Raw genomic sequence first — 14,537 nt, forward strand, 5'->3', positions numbered from 1 at the left:
GATGATAATAATGATAATGATGATAATAATAATAATAATAATAATAATAATTAATGTATGCTTATATAAATTTTAACGAGACCACTAAGTTTGCAAATTGAAACAACATGGAGAATAGAAGATAAAAAATGGATGGCGCTGGGTAACATGATTGGCTCACCTTGTCCCAAAATGTACTTCCGCTAGCCTGACCGTTGTCCAACGATGCAGCTGTAGACAGGACACTAAGGACAACATTCAGCGGACAGGCAGACATCATGCGTGGGTGAGCCGCTAGCGAGGGTGAACCGGCTTGAGCAGAGGCGCAAGCGCACGATGCAGCGCAATGGCTTCAATAAGCCGATTTGACAATGAGGCGATCTGCAACATGAAGATACGCATGCGGAGATCGAGTCAAGATGGGAATGTGGAAAGTTTTTGGGACCAACCCGTTCATATGTATTGTATAATAGTAACATACATAGAGGCCCTCTGAATTTGGGGGCCTGATGGAGTGGCACCACCCGCACCCTCCAAAGGTCGGCCCTCACAAGCAAGAGCAGACTGACATGATGATAGTTCAGATAGTGATCAACCTTACACTTCAATGAAACCAAGGGTATTCAACCTGGTCCGCGACCAATGCAATCTGTAGTCAATCAGAGTCAGAACCAAGACCCATCCAAGTAACTGCAGGCTACAAACATTGCAGGTTGCAACCCAACAAGTATGACAAAGCCAACCATATTCTCAGCAAAATCACATAGGCCGGAAAAATGCCAACAGTTGCAGCCGAGACCATGAATCTTCAAAGTTTGAGAGCCAAGCAACAAGAGATGGACATGCAAAGGTACCAAATGGTCGGAGCAGAACATGCCGATGGCCCCAAGATGCAGGTCAGCCAGCCTGGAATATTGGATAATCGGCAGAGTACTGGGCAGGCTGATGTGTTACAGTTGCCGTTGAAGCCCTGTAAACCCGAGCCTTTGACTCCGCCACTGCAACACATTGCCGGTGAAGGTTTTTTTTGAAGAAAGACACCCAAATCGGAAACTTTCTAAGTGAGAATTGCATTTAGGTATAAAAAATGTGAACTACACTTAGATAAAAAAAAAAGGTGTGAAGTGCACTTTAGGCAAAGAGCATTTCCACCACTTATCTATCACTCTATAATTGTGGTTTTGCCATGTCCTTGCTTGGTTCTGAGCTCACACCTCCATTTTCCCCAACTGGTGGCAGAGGATTCCCTGTGGGCATTTTTCTAGACAACAAAACGAGACCGTTAAGTGCTGAATTCTCAACTAAAATCTACGAGGTAGTTCTTGGGGGTCCAATGCAAATGCAGACTAGAAAATGCCAGGAGGAATCTCACGCAAAAACTATTCCTGGTAGGAATTTGACAATCAGAACTCCACAAGCGCATAATGAAAAAGACACCCTTAGAAGGTTTTCCAGCGGGCGTGTAGGTCCCGAAGAGTCGAGAGGTGGTAGCAGCCAGCCGAAGGGCAATGGGCAGCCGGAGGGCTGCCCACCTACTGACGAGCGACGTCGCAAACACATTGGAGAAACGCCAATCAAAGAGGAGGTGAGCCATTAAGATTCAAATCGATTCATCACGCCCCTATATCCACCGAACGAGAAAGAGAACAGGGGGGAGAAAGCAATTGGTCTTGACAGGGAGGGAGACGCCACCGCTGCAGCCGGACGAGCCGTAGTCCAAGAGGTTTTGCAGGATGAGCGGTAGTCAACTACGATCGGCTATTGCAGTTCATGTTCAGGCTTAACATGGTGGCAGTTTTTCTATGCCACATCCCGGGAGGAGCGGTAGTCCAAGAGGGCCATTTTCTCGGATGACACCTCAAACTTCAATCTAGTGCCAAACCAGAGCATGGTTCATCCTTACACTCCAAACATGCAGACACCTGGCCCGGTCCTGAGCTTTCGGAGGCCCGATGCGAAACTAGAAATCGCAGCCCCTAATATAGGTATGATAATAATAATTAATGTATGTTTATATAAATTTAACGAGACCACTAAGTTTGCAAAATGAAAACAACATGGAGAATTGAAGATCAGAAATGGCTGGCGCTGGGTAAGATGGCTGGCTCACCTTGTCCTTTGCCATAATTCCACCAATAGCATACATAGAGGCCCTCTGAATTTGGGCGGCACCACCTGCACCCTCCAAAGGCCGGCGCTCACTGAGATTAAGCAAGAGCAGACTGACATGATGATAGTTCATCCTTACACTTCAATGAAACAAGGTATCCAACTTGGTCCGCGACCAATGCAATCTGTAGCTAATCAGAGTCAGAACCGAGACCCATCCAGGTAACTGGAGGCTACAAACATTGCAAGTTGAAACCCAACAAGTGTGACAAATCAGAAACTTTCTAAGTGAGAACTGCATTTAGGTATAAAAAAAAATGTGAACTGCACTTAGATTTAAAAAAAGTGTGAAGTGCACTTTAGGTAAAGAGCATTTCCACCACTTATCTCACTCTATAATTGTGGTTTTGCCGTTAGGGTCCTCCAAGATCCAAAATAATAATAATTCAGTTTTCCTCTCTATCAACGTTTTGCTTTCCTTGTGATCCGAAATATTCATTTATGATGCATGTATGCTCATCTGACATGTCTTGAATGATGCATTTAATTCTCTTCTTCTTTGTATGGTTTAAATTTCGCAGATCTGAATGAAATGTCTCATGATTCGCTTTTTGTTTAGAAAGTATATGCGCACTGTCTAAATGTTCTTTTTACCTTAGACCTTGAATACCAGGAATATAGATGAGATTTTTCTAACTATTTATTTATGCTTTTTTGAATTTATTTAAAGTTGAGGCGTATTTTCTAACATACTAGGTTCTTCGAACAGCAAAACACACAGTAGGAGCCTAGGAGGGGGATATGGAAAATTTCTAGCATCAATTTTGATGCGGTGATGGAAATGAAAGGTAAATTTTGGTGTATCCAAAGCCCAATTAAGAAACAAGATAAATTGCAAAGTTGCGCCAATTAGAGCAATCCTTTTTCGGCCCAACTTTTTAGTCAAACTTTTAAGCATATCTACACTACCTATTAATTTACCGCTGGTGACCGTTCATCCACCACTCCATAACACCAACACACCCATAATTAATGGGCCTGTCCTACGAGCCAGGCAGCCAGCAGCCCAGCAACACAACGCTTTGGTCCGTTCATCCACCACTCTTTATCAGCACCGCACCCGAAATCCACGGGCTTGGCCCGAAATTTGCAACGAGTCAGGTAACAATGTAGGAGGGTGGACAAACCCCCTCGAAAGAAACAAACGACTACACTATTCCATTGAGAGCGAGGCCCCTGTCAAAATTTCATCTTTGATGCGTCAAATGACCACAAGGACAAGAGCCAAAATATTTTGGAAAATACGAGAGTTGCGCTCCTTCCAAATTTCCCAGGCGATTAGGATGGAGAGTGAGCTGATCAAGTTCAGCCAAAGACACCTCCATGCTAGGAGGAGCACTTCCACTGCGATTCAGGATATCATCCTTCCCACTATCATAAATACTGCAACCATTATGTATGAACGCCAACCCTTCTCCTGAAAATCATGCTGGCAAAGGGTCATATGAACCCAGGTCCTTGCTTGGTTCTGAGTTCACACCTCCATTTTCCCCAACTGATGGCCCAGCATTCCCCGTGGCCATTTTCTGGACAACAAATTGGACCGTTCAGTGCTGAATTCTCATCTAAAATCTACAAGGTAGTTTCTTGGGGGTCCTATGCAAAGGCATACTAAGAAAATGCCAAGAGGAACCCCACGCAAAAACTATTCCCGGTAGGAATTTGACAATCAAAACTCCATATGCTCATAATGAAAAAGGCGCTCTTAGAAGGCTTTCCAGCGGGCATGTCGTCCTGTAGAGTTGAGAGGTGGCTGCAGTCAGCCAGAGGGCAGCCCACCTACAGACTTGCGATGTCCCAAACACGTTGGAGAAACGGCAATCAAAGAGGAGGTGAGCCACCGAACGAGAAAGAGAACAAGGGACCGAAAGCAATTGGTCTCGACAGGGAGGGAGAGGCCACCGTTGCAGCCGGACGAGCCATAGTCCAAGAGGTTGCACCGAACGAGTGGTAGTCAACTACGTACGATCAGCTATTGCAGTTCATGTTAAGGCTTAACAAGGTGGCAATTCTTCAATGCCACTGGCCGGGAGGAGTCGTAGTACTACTCCCAAAGGGCCATCTTAAATGACACCTCAAACTTCTGGTCTAGTGCAAAACTAGCGCATGGTTCATCCTTCCACTCCAAACATGTAGACTGACATGATGGCAATTCATCTTTGCACTCCAATGGAACTAGATATCCAACCTGGTTTGCGACAAGTGAAATCTGTAGCCAATCAAAGACAGATCCAAGACCCATCTAGGTAACTGCAGGCTACAAATATTGCAGGTTGCAACCCAATGCAACTAGTGTGGCAAAGGCAACCATATTATCAGCAAAATTACATGGGCCAGAAAAATGCCAGTGACAGTGGAATCCAACGGTCGCAGCTGAGACCATGAATTAACAAAGTTTGAGAGCCAACCAACAAGAGATGGACGTGCAAAGGTACCAAATGCTCAGAGCAGAACAGTCTGATGGCCCCAAGATGTAGGTCAGCCATCCTGGTGGATTGAATAATGTAGAGTACCGGGCAGGCTGATGTGTTACAGTCATATTGAAGCCATGTAAACCCGAGCATATGACTCCGCCACTTCAACACATTACTGGCGAAGGTTTTTTTCAAGACACCCAAATCGAAAAACTTTCTAGGTGAGAACTGCACTTAATTAGTTACTAAAAAAATGTGAACAGCACTTAGATAAAAAGTGTGAAGTGCACTTTAGGTAAAGAGCATTTGCACCGCTTATCTATCACTCTATTATTGTGGTTTTGCCATTTGGGTCCTCCAGTGTCCAAAAAATAATAACTTGGTTTTTCCTCTCTATCGATTTTTGCTTTCCTTTTGATTTGAAATATTCATTTATGATCCATGTATGCTCATGTGACATATCTTGAATGATGCATATAATTTTCTTCTTCTTCGTATGGTTTGATTTTCGCAGATCTGAAATGACATGTATGATTTCTCATGATTCCCTTCTTGATCATAAAGTATATGTGCAATGTGTAAATGTTGTTTTTAACTTAGACCTTACATACCTCGAATATACACGAGATTTTTTAACTATGTATTTATGATTTTTAAATTATTTAAAGTTGAGGCGTATTTTCTAACATATGACGTTCTTCGTACAGAGAAACACACAATCGGAGGGCGATATAGAAAATTCTAGCACCAATGTTGATGCATGAAGGGAAATCAAAGGTACAGATAGTATGGTAACCTTAATTATACTATGTTGGGAAACGAAAACCCCGATCGGTGTCCGAGCGATTTGTCGGCTGGTATCACTGCCTCAGGTCATGTATTGGGATTGGTCATGCATTGGGATCTGGTTTAATGGGCCTGGGTTATTCTATTCCACACAGGGCATATCTTATTCCACATGTAGTTCGGTTTAGTCCAGCTTGTGCCTGACTTAGATCTTGGGCCAAATCAGGTTATTTGAAATAGACCAACATGTAACCGAGTCCCGAAGTGCATGCGGGCCATTATAAACAAATTTGAATCTTTTTCTATTGTTTGCAGAAATAGTCGAGACTTATTCACCTAATTAAAAAACCTAAAACATAATCGTTGGCGTTCTTTATCTGGCTGATTCGCGTGCACGAGCGCGATTGGTCCGCTGCTCGCGTGCCAGCTTGCCAGCTTGGTGCTAGTTACGCGTGCGGAGGCTGCAGCTGGATGTGGTCACCTGCAGTTATCTACCCGCATGCAATGATAGTGGGCCATGTCCTGCACTGTTTAAAATTGGAAACCGCGTTCCATTCTCTGCTTTTATTTTCCTCACTCGACAATGTCTCTCCTCATTTGCTTCGCCCGTTCTGTTCATTCGCTCTCGTCTCTCATCTCTCCGGTGACCGACGATTTGATTTGGTTACCATTCTGGCGATTCAATCTGGTAGCCAGAGGTTTTGTGCATGGCTGGGTCTGCGATCCTCGCTCTCAAATCCAAGGTGCATGATGGCTGTGCATTTTTCACCCTCCTTCAACTCTCCTGCATCTCCTTCTGCTCCCGGTGCTCGTTTCTGATCTGCTGCGATTCAGTCTGATTATCGGCAAAATCGTGCGATGTCGTTACTATATCCCCCCCCCCTCCCCCCGCCCTTTCCCCATTCATCAGTGCTCCTCGCATGTTTGTTATTTTCGCCAAATTTGGGTCGATTCGGAATGCATGTAATTGCGATTGGGGGAACACGGATTGCTTCGTGCAATTGGAGTTGTAGCTCTGTGTTTTGATTTCGCCTAGCCTTGATTTCCACGGTAATTTTCTGTTTGTCACATGCACAATTTTCGTCTCAATTCATGTGGGTTTTTGTTCGGGTTAGGTAGAGGCCGGCAGCTATCTTCGGTCATTTCGGCTTTTTGTGTTGTGTGGTTCGTGTTAAAATCAGGTGGTACTTTTTGAGTTTTGTTTTTGTTAGGCTTTGTGGAAGATTCCCGTTGAAACGGGCTGACTATTGCTGAATACAGGACATGATTTCTATCAGGCCGTGGCTGGTAATTTGTTACTGTTGAGAGGTGACCCCTTTCATGTTTGCGGTGGAGTTAATTGTTTCTCCACTGAGAGTATGTGTTTGTGCTATAGGGAAGGGCCTTTTAGTTTTCAAAATTGAAATCTCGTGATGATCACGTACATTCGTTCGGGCGGAGGAGCTTCAAAATTGAACCATTTGGTTGTGCGTTATCTAATTTCTAGAGGAGAATTTTTGGTTTATCTAGGTTGTGCTGGAGTCTAAACAATTCTTTTTTTTTTCTGGTTGCAACGTTTTGGTGTTACGCCTATTTTTTGTCCCTCATTGTGGTGTAGTCTAAACAATTTTAGGTTTGATTTTAGGAATTGTGTCATGAAGTGGGATTTTTGTGATTTTGGCACTATTAGGGTGTATTTTTTTTATTACCACCCTCGAACGGATCTCTGTCTTGCAGGTCCATTGCCATCACCTGCATCACAACACATGCTCCAGCAACTTGATGCATGTATAAATGGTTACTTTTTGTTTACTGCAGATCAAGCTAGGTTTAAACAATATGGCAATTTCATTTATCATGCACAGGTAACTTGGTGCATTTAGAGATGAGACATTTCTGTCAATTTTCTAGCAACTTAGCTTTAGATTAGATGAGTGCGCATTTTTTTACACATTGGCAATTTGATGCTTTTAGCCATGATTACTTTATGTCTACTGCAATCAACCTGTTTCTACATGACATGATAATTTCTACTGCAGGATGATGTGTTACGTACAGTTGCCATTGAAGCCATGTAAACCCGAGCTTATGACTCCGCCACTGCAACACATTACCGGAGAAGGTTTTTTTTGAAGAAAGACACCCAAATCGGAAACTTTCTAAGTGAGAACTGCATTTAGGTATAAAAAAAATGTGAACTATACTTAGATAAAAAAGTGTGAACTGCAATTTAGGCAAAGACACTACTACAAAACAGTGCATATGTGACGAGTCGTCAGTGGCATGCCTTTCGCGCCCGTCACTGATGACCATCATCCACCATCAGTGACGGTCTCGTGATCGCCCGTCACTGATGACCCCTTATCATTGACGGACACGTCACGCCCGTCACTGATGACCACTCACGCCCGTCCCGAATGAAGTTTTACTCTGGATAAGTCAAACAACTTTTTAAGTGTGAATTGCACTTAGGTAAAAAAAAGTGTAAACTGCATTTGGATAAAAAAATATGAACTCCATTTAGATAAAAAAAAAGGTGTGAAGTGCACTTAAATAAGCAAGGCTAGTGGGGAGCTCTCTTGCTTGCCATCTTGGATCTCGATTTTGTCTGTTCTGATCTAATCTACCGTATATATATGTGTGTACGTGCGGTGTTTGAAATGCGCATGACGTTCTCGGCCAGCTATCCGCAGAGGCCGCCCAGTGTGTGCGTTTTATCAGCGAAGTGCCAGTACGAGGAGGCCGCCGCTGCTCGCGATGAAGTAATATTCTTTGCGGCAGGGGTCAATGTCGGCCGGGTTTGCCCATTATGTGATCGAGTGATCAAACTGGATTTCTTGAGCGTGTTACGGTATAGCGAGAGTTACAAGCCGAAGGATCCAGATGCCGGGAACAAGAAGGCCAAGCGAAAGTGTGAATTGCTGTTTATAAAGTGTGATTTGCACTTGAGTAAAAAAAATTGTGAATTGCACTAAGTAAAAAAAGAGTGTGAATTGCATTTTTCAAGTAAGTGCACTTACGACTGTTCTAGGTGAGAATCAAATGTAAGTAGAGAGTTGTGAAAAACTTGTTTAAGTGGTTGTTATGATTACCACATTTGATCTGCAGCGCACGCTTTAAATCTGATGGTCTGTGCGGATACTTGCAAGTTTGCACCGAATGAAATTTTACACTGGATACATCAACAACTTGTAAGTGTGAACTGCATTTGGATTAAAAAAATATCTGAACTCCACTCAAGATTTGTCCCGTTCGTCCAGGTTTTTGTACTCCAGTGGGCCAACAACCCTCCGGATGGGCTGCCATCCATTTTCATCCTGCGGGCGACCTAAACAAAATTGAAATCGATTGAATCCAACTAGAATGAACCCTAACGATGGTATCCAACTAGATCGAATCCTAATGATGGTATCCAACTCGATCGAATCCAACTAGGCCTAGGGGCTATTATCTGTCGATTGATTTGCTGCTGTATTAAGTGGAAGGGACAGATCTACAAAATTGAGAAAATAATTGCATTCTGAAATGGATCCGAAAAAACCCCTAGATTTAGAAAGGAAAGAACCCTAATGATGGTAGCACAAATCCACATTTAAGAGATTTCTAAAATAGGATGGATACGAGGAGGGGCATGAGGAATGGATCCACATTTAGAAAGGGGAAAAACCCTAAAAAGGTGGTCTAGTTTCGATGCTAAAACACACAGATCAGGCACAAAAAGGGATGGGAAGCAGTGTTACCTCTTGGATCTTGTGGGGCTCAGGACCACCGAATCGAGGATGCACGTGCGCCTAAGATAAAGTGGATTAAGAACACCACAGGCGACAAAACGCATCAATCAAAAAAGGGAAAAGTAGATCTTACCTCTCCGCTGTTAGTGTCGAGCGGTTCCGCCTTCCGCTTCTTCCCTTCCACAAAAAAGTTGGCTCCATGGCTTCGGATGGCGGCGAGGTGAGATGAAAGGGAAAGGGGCGGCAGAGAGCGGCGAGGTCAGATGGCTCGGCTGCTTGACGGATCAATTAAAAGGGAAGGGAAACGGATCCAGCATTAGCACATCCAAGGTTGGCCCCACATGTAAGTATCACTGCAGCCCATATGTAAATGGGTTCATTACGGCCCACCTGTCGGAAGCACACGGTCAACGAGCCATGACCGTTAGCAGGTGCGCTATGAGGGCATTTATGAGCAATCGCCAAAGGAGTAAGTGTAGAAGAGATCGGCGTTTTAAGACTTGAACAAAATTGAGTAGAACTAAGAAACCGAGGGGGCGAAAATAAAAATCCCTAAATAAAAAATAATCTCAGCTCACTTAATTAAGATATGAGCTTTGCTTCTATGCACCCCAAAGAAAAGTTTACGAATCTCAAAGCAAACTTGTTTGAGTGGTTGTTATGATTACCACATTTGGTCTGCACTGCAGCACTTAGGTAGAAAAAAAAAGGTGTGAACTGCATTTGGATAAAATAAAAGGTGTGAACTACACTTAGATAAAAAAGAGTGTGAAGTGCACTTAGGTAAGAGCATTTTCGCCCTTACCTATCACTCTATCATCGTGGTTTTGCCCGTTACAGTCCTCCTATTGTCCAATGGTTCTGAATGCTTCAAGATTAATGACCCTCTGCATCTCTCTTTTGTCCTCCAGCAGTGTTATGTATTTTGTGAAAAACATTTTTAAGTGGTTGTTATGATTACCACCTTAAATTTGCACCGCATGTTTTAGATCTAGTGATCTGCGAGGATAGTTTGCAAGTTTGCACTGAATGCAGTTTTACACTGGATAAGTCAACAACTTTTTAAGTGTGAATTGCACTTAGGAAAAAAAGTGTGAACTTCATTTGGATAAATAAAAATATGAACTCCGCTTAGATAAAAAAAAAGTTGTGAAGTGCACTTAGGTAAGACCGTAAAGAGCCTTTTCGTCCCTAACCTATACATCACTCTATCATTGTGGTTTTGCCGTCAACGTTCTCATATTATCGAATGGCTCAGAATGCTTTGATGGATGACCCTCCGCATCTCTCTCTCGCTCTCTTGTCCTCTGACGGCGCAACATGTTATGTGAAAAACATGTTTACGTGGTTATTATGATTACCACCAGTGATCTGAAACCCACGTTTAGATCTGATGATCTGCGCGGATAGTTTCAAAGTTTGTACTGAATGAAGTCTTGCACCGGATATATAAGTCAATAACTTTTTAAGTGTGAATTGCACTTAGGTATATTAAAAAAGTGTGAACTGCATTTGAATAGAACTAAGCTATGTTTAGCAAACAGAACTCAGAACCATATATCAGGGAAATATGAATCCTATTACCACTGGGCTTAAAAACTGAGTGCGCTCCTGCTGCCGGCCACTGAAGCCGACCTGTTCCGTGAAGCCACCGCCGTCGACGTCGTGCGCTCCACCGGCGGCCCGACAGCCCGTGGCGGCCGCTGGGTTCTCCGCCGGCGACCATGCTGCTTGTGCTGCTGCAGCGCCGGTGCCTGCGGCGAGGATGTCCAGTCCGTGCGCCTTAAACACCTCCTTTTCCTCAACACCGCCACGGGTATGGAGCTCCTGTATCTTGCCGGCAGCTGCTCCTTCTCCAACATCACCAGCATCTGAGGCCTCCTCTTCCAGGCGGCAAGCTGGTGGGGAAGGGCCAGTACTCGCATCCTCAACCCTTTCACTAGCTCTTCTATTATTTTCACACATGGAAACAAATAGGGCGCGATTTGGCCGCTATAGCGGCACGGAAGCCTCAGCGCGACGCTACGGCAGTTGCCGTGAAATCAACGTTGATCCCTAATTTTGCATTAATTTCCACATTATATAACAGATAAGTTTAGATATGTCACAAATTTTTTGTACGCGATTGCGGCACAATTGCGGCCGCTATTGTGTCTGGAGGATGCCGCCGCGAAATGATTTAGCGTGCGATTTCAAACCTTGGTTTCACAGCATCTATTCCTGATCCCTACTACACTTCCACTGATTCTTCTTCCATCGGGTCTTCCGTTCGTCACACCAACACCTACTTCCTTCACCACGTCAGCCCTAATTCGCCGACCCTTCTCTTGGACCGTGGGCCTTTTCAAACCGCGTGTTCGGCCTAGACCGACGACCAGAAATTCTCCATTTCGGAGTACAATCTTGTCGACGACCAGGTACGTGATGTCTGGGGATATGACGCTGATGCGGAGACGGTTGGTGCTCTGTTGAGCAGCGTCATCTCCGTCTTTCCCTACGGGGATCCCCACCCTTGGGTTGGATATCGTTACTACCACATAATTGAATCTCCGGGCTCTCTTCTTGGGCGAGAGGTCTGTGTTTCTTGATGCTGACAAGTTTCCGTCCATCAACGGCGATTTGTCTTCTACCGAAGAGCTGAGTATCACCAAGTTGGTGGGATTTACAAGTTCGACCTGGCCAAGCAAAAGGAGGAGCGGGTCACCTATGGTGATGCTGATCTGATTTGGAGCATTGGCGCGCGCCCAATCACTCATCCAGGTGCTCATCAGGTACCATGTGGACCTTCCGTGCGCTGGTTACAAAGAACGATTGTAACCACATAATCGTAAACGCATAGAGATCGACAGAAAGTTGCAAGACTCATTCTTAGATTTTGTTTTTTGAATTTGTGGGTTGAATGCCATGCCTAGCTATATCAGTTTAAAACTAAGGATAGTTTGCGAGTTTGCACTGAATGAAGTTTTACGCTGGATAAGTCAACAACTTTTTAAGTGTGAATTGCACTTAGGAAAAAAAGTGTGAACTGCATTTGGATAAATAAAAATATGAACTCCACTTAGATAAAAAAAAAAGGGTGTGAAGTGCATCTAGGTAAGACCGTAAAGATCATTTTCATCCCTAACCTATACATCACTCTATCATTGTGGTTTTGCCGTCAACGTTCTCGTATTATCGAATGGCTCAGAATGCTTCGATGGATTACCACCAGTGATGGTGCAACCTGTTATGTGAAAAACATGTTTACGTGGTTGTTATGATTACCACCAGTGATCTGAAACCCACGTTTTAGATCTGGTGATCTGTGCGGATAGTTTCAAAGTTTGCACTGAATGAAGTCTTGCACCGGATATATAAGTCAACAACTTTTTAAGTGTGAATTGCACTTAGGTATATTAAAAAGTGTGAACTGCATTTGAGTAGCACTAAGCTATGTTTAGCAAACAGAACTAAGAACCATATATCAGGGAAATATGAATCCTATTACCAGTAACAAATATTTTGCCCAATACCATAATATTCAGGAATGTGTAAGTCACCGGGCTTAAAAACTGAGTGTGTTATACGCAGTTTTAACCACTGGTTTAAAAACTGAGTGCGCGCGCTCCTGCTACCGGCCACTGAAGCCGACCTGTTCCATGACGCCCCCGCTGTCGACATCGTGCGCTCCACCGCCCGACAGCCCGTGGTGGCCGCTGGGTTCTCCGCCAGCGGCCACGCTGCTTCTGCTGCTGCAGCGCCGGTGCCTGCGGCGAGGATGTCCACTCGATCTGCGCGCCTTAAACACCTCCTTTTCCTCAACACCGCCACGGGCATGGAGCTCCCGTATCTTGCCGGCATCTGCTCCTTCTCCAACATCACCAGCATCTGAGGCCTCCTCGTTCAGGCAGCGAGCTGGTGGGAAGGGGATTCTCCCTACACCAGTACTCGCATCATCAACCCTTTCACTGGCTTTTCCATTAGTTTCGCAGCATCTATTCCTGATCCCTACTACACTTCCACTGATTCTTCTTCCATCGGGTCTTCCGTGCGTCACACCAACGCCTACTTCCTTCACCACGTCGGCCCTAATTCACCGACCCTTCTCTTGGACCGTGGGCCTTTCCAAACCGCGTGTTCGTCCCAGACCGGTGACCAGAAATTCTCCATTTCAGAGTACAATCTTGTCGACCAGGTACGTGATGTCTAGGGATATGACGCTGATGCGGAGACGATTGGTGCTCTGGTGAGCAGCGTCATCTCCGTCTTCCCCTACGGGGATCCGCCCTTGGGTTGGATATCGTTACTACCACATAATTGAATCTCCGGGCTCTCTTCCTGTTTGACGGAAGAAGGAGCGGCGAACGAAGCGGGGTGTTTGACGAAACAGGGTAGACGACAGGAACCTTACATGTTTTTTACTCTCTTTTTTTAAGTTTACATGTTTTTTACTTAGGAGAGGAAAAAGTGTGAGCCGCACTTAGATGAAAAAAAAGCGTGAAGTGCACTTATTAAAAAGTGTGAATTGCACTTAATTTAAAAAGCGTGAATTGCACTTAATTAAAAGAAAGCGTAAATTGCATTTTGCATTAGATGCATTTATGACTGCTAGCTTTTTTTTCCAGAGAACTGCAGTTATACACTAATGATTAAGACATGATTCAAATACCTCGTCGAATGTTGTTTCTGACACACATGCTCGAAACAAATTGTAAATTACACTTAATTAAAAAATTGTGAATTGCACTTAATTAAAAAAAGTGTGAACTGCACTTAGTTAAAAGAAAGTGTAAAATGCATTTTTGAAGTAGGTGCACTTACGAAAGCTTACCGTATGGTTTGCACATTTTTTTCTAGAGAATCACCAAATCGAAACACTTCCTATGTGTAAACTGCACTTGGGTAAAAAAAAATGTAAATTGCACGTAAGTAAAAACAAAGTGTAAACTGCACTTGTGTAAAAAAAATGTAAATTGCACGCAAGTAAAAACAAAGTGTAAACTGCACTTGTGTAAAAAAAATGTAAATTGCACGTAAGTAAAAACAAAGTGTAAACTGCACTTGGGTGAAAAAAATGTAAATTGCACGTAAGTAAAAACAAAGTGGAAACTGCATTTGAGTAAAAAAAATATAAATTGCATGTAAGTAAAAAAAGTGAAAACTGCAATTGGGTAAAAAAAAATGTAAATTGCACGTAAGTAAAAACAAAGTGTAAACTACACTTGGGTAAAAAAAATGTAAATTGCACGTAAATAAAAACAAAGTGTAAACTGCACTTGGGTAAAAAATTGTAAATTGCAGGTAAGTAAAAACAAAGTGTAAACTGCACTTGGGTAAAAAAAATGTAAATTGCAGGTAAGTAAAAAAAAAGTGTAAACTGCACTTGGATAAAAAAAATGTAAATTGCACGTAAGTAAAAACAAAGTGTAAACTGCATTTGGGTAAAAAAAATGTAAATTGCACATAAGTAAAAAAAAGGTGTAAGCTGCACTTGGGTAAA

Source organism: Brachypodium distachyon, chromosome 2, assembly GCF_000005505.3.
Source record: "Brachypodium distachyon strain Bd21 chromosome 2, Brachypodium_distachyon_v3.0, whole genome shotgun sequence".
NCBI classification, from domain to species: Eukaryota; Viridiplantae; Streptophyta; class Magnoliopsida; order Poales; family Poaceae; genus Brachypodium; species Brachypodium distachyon.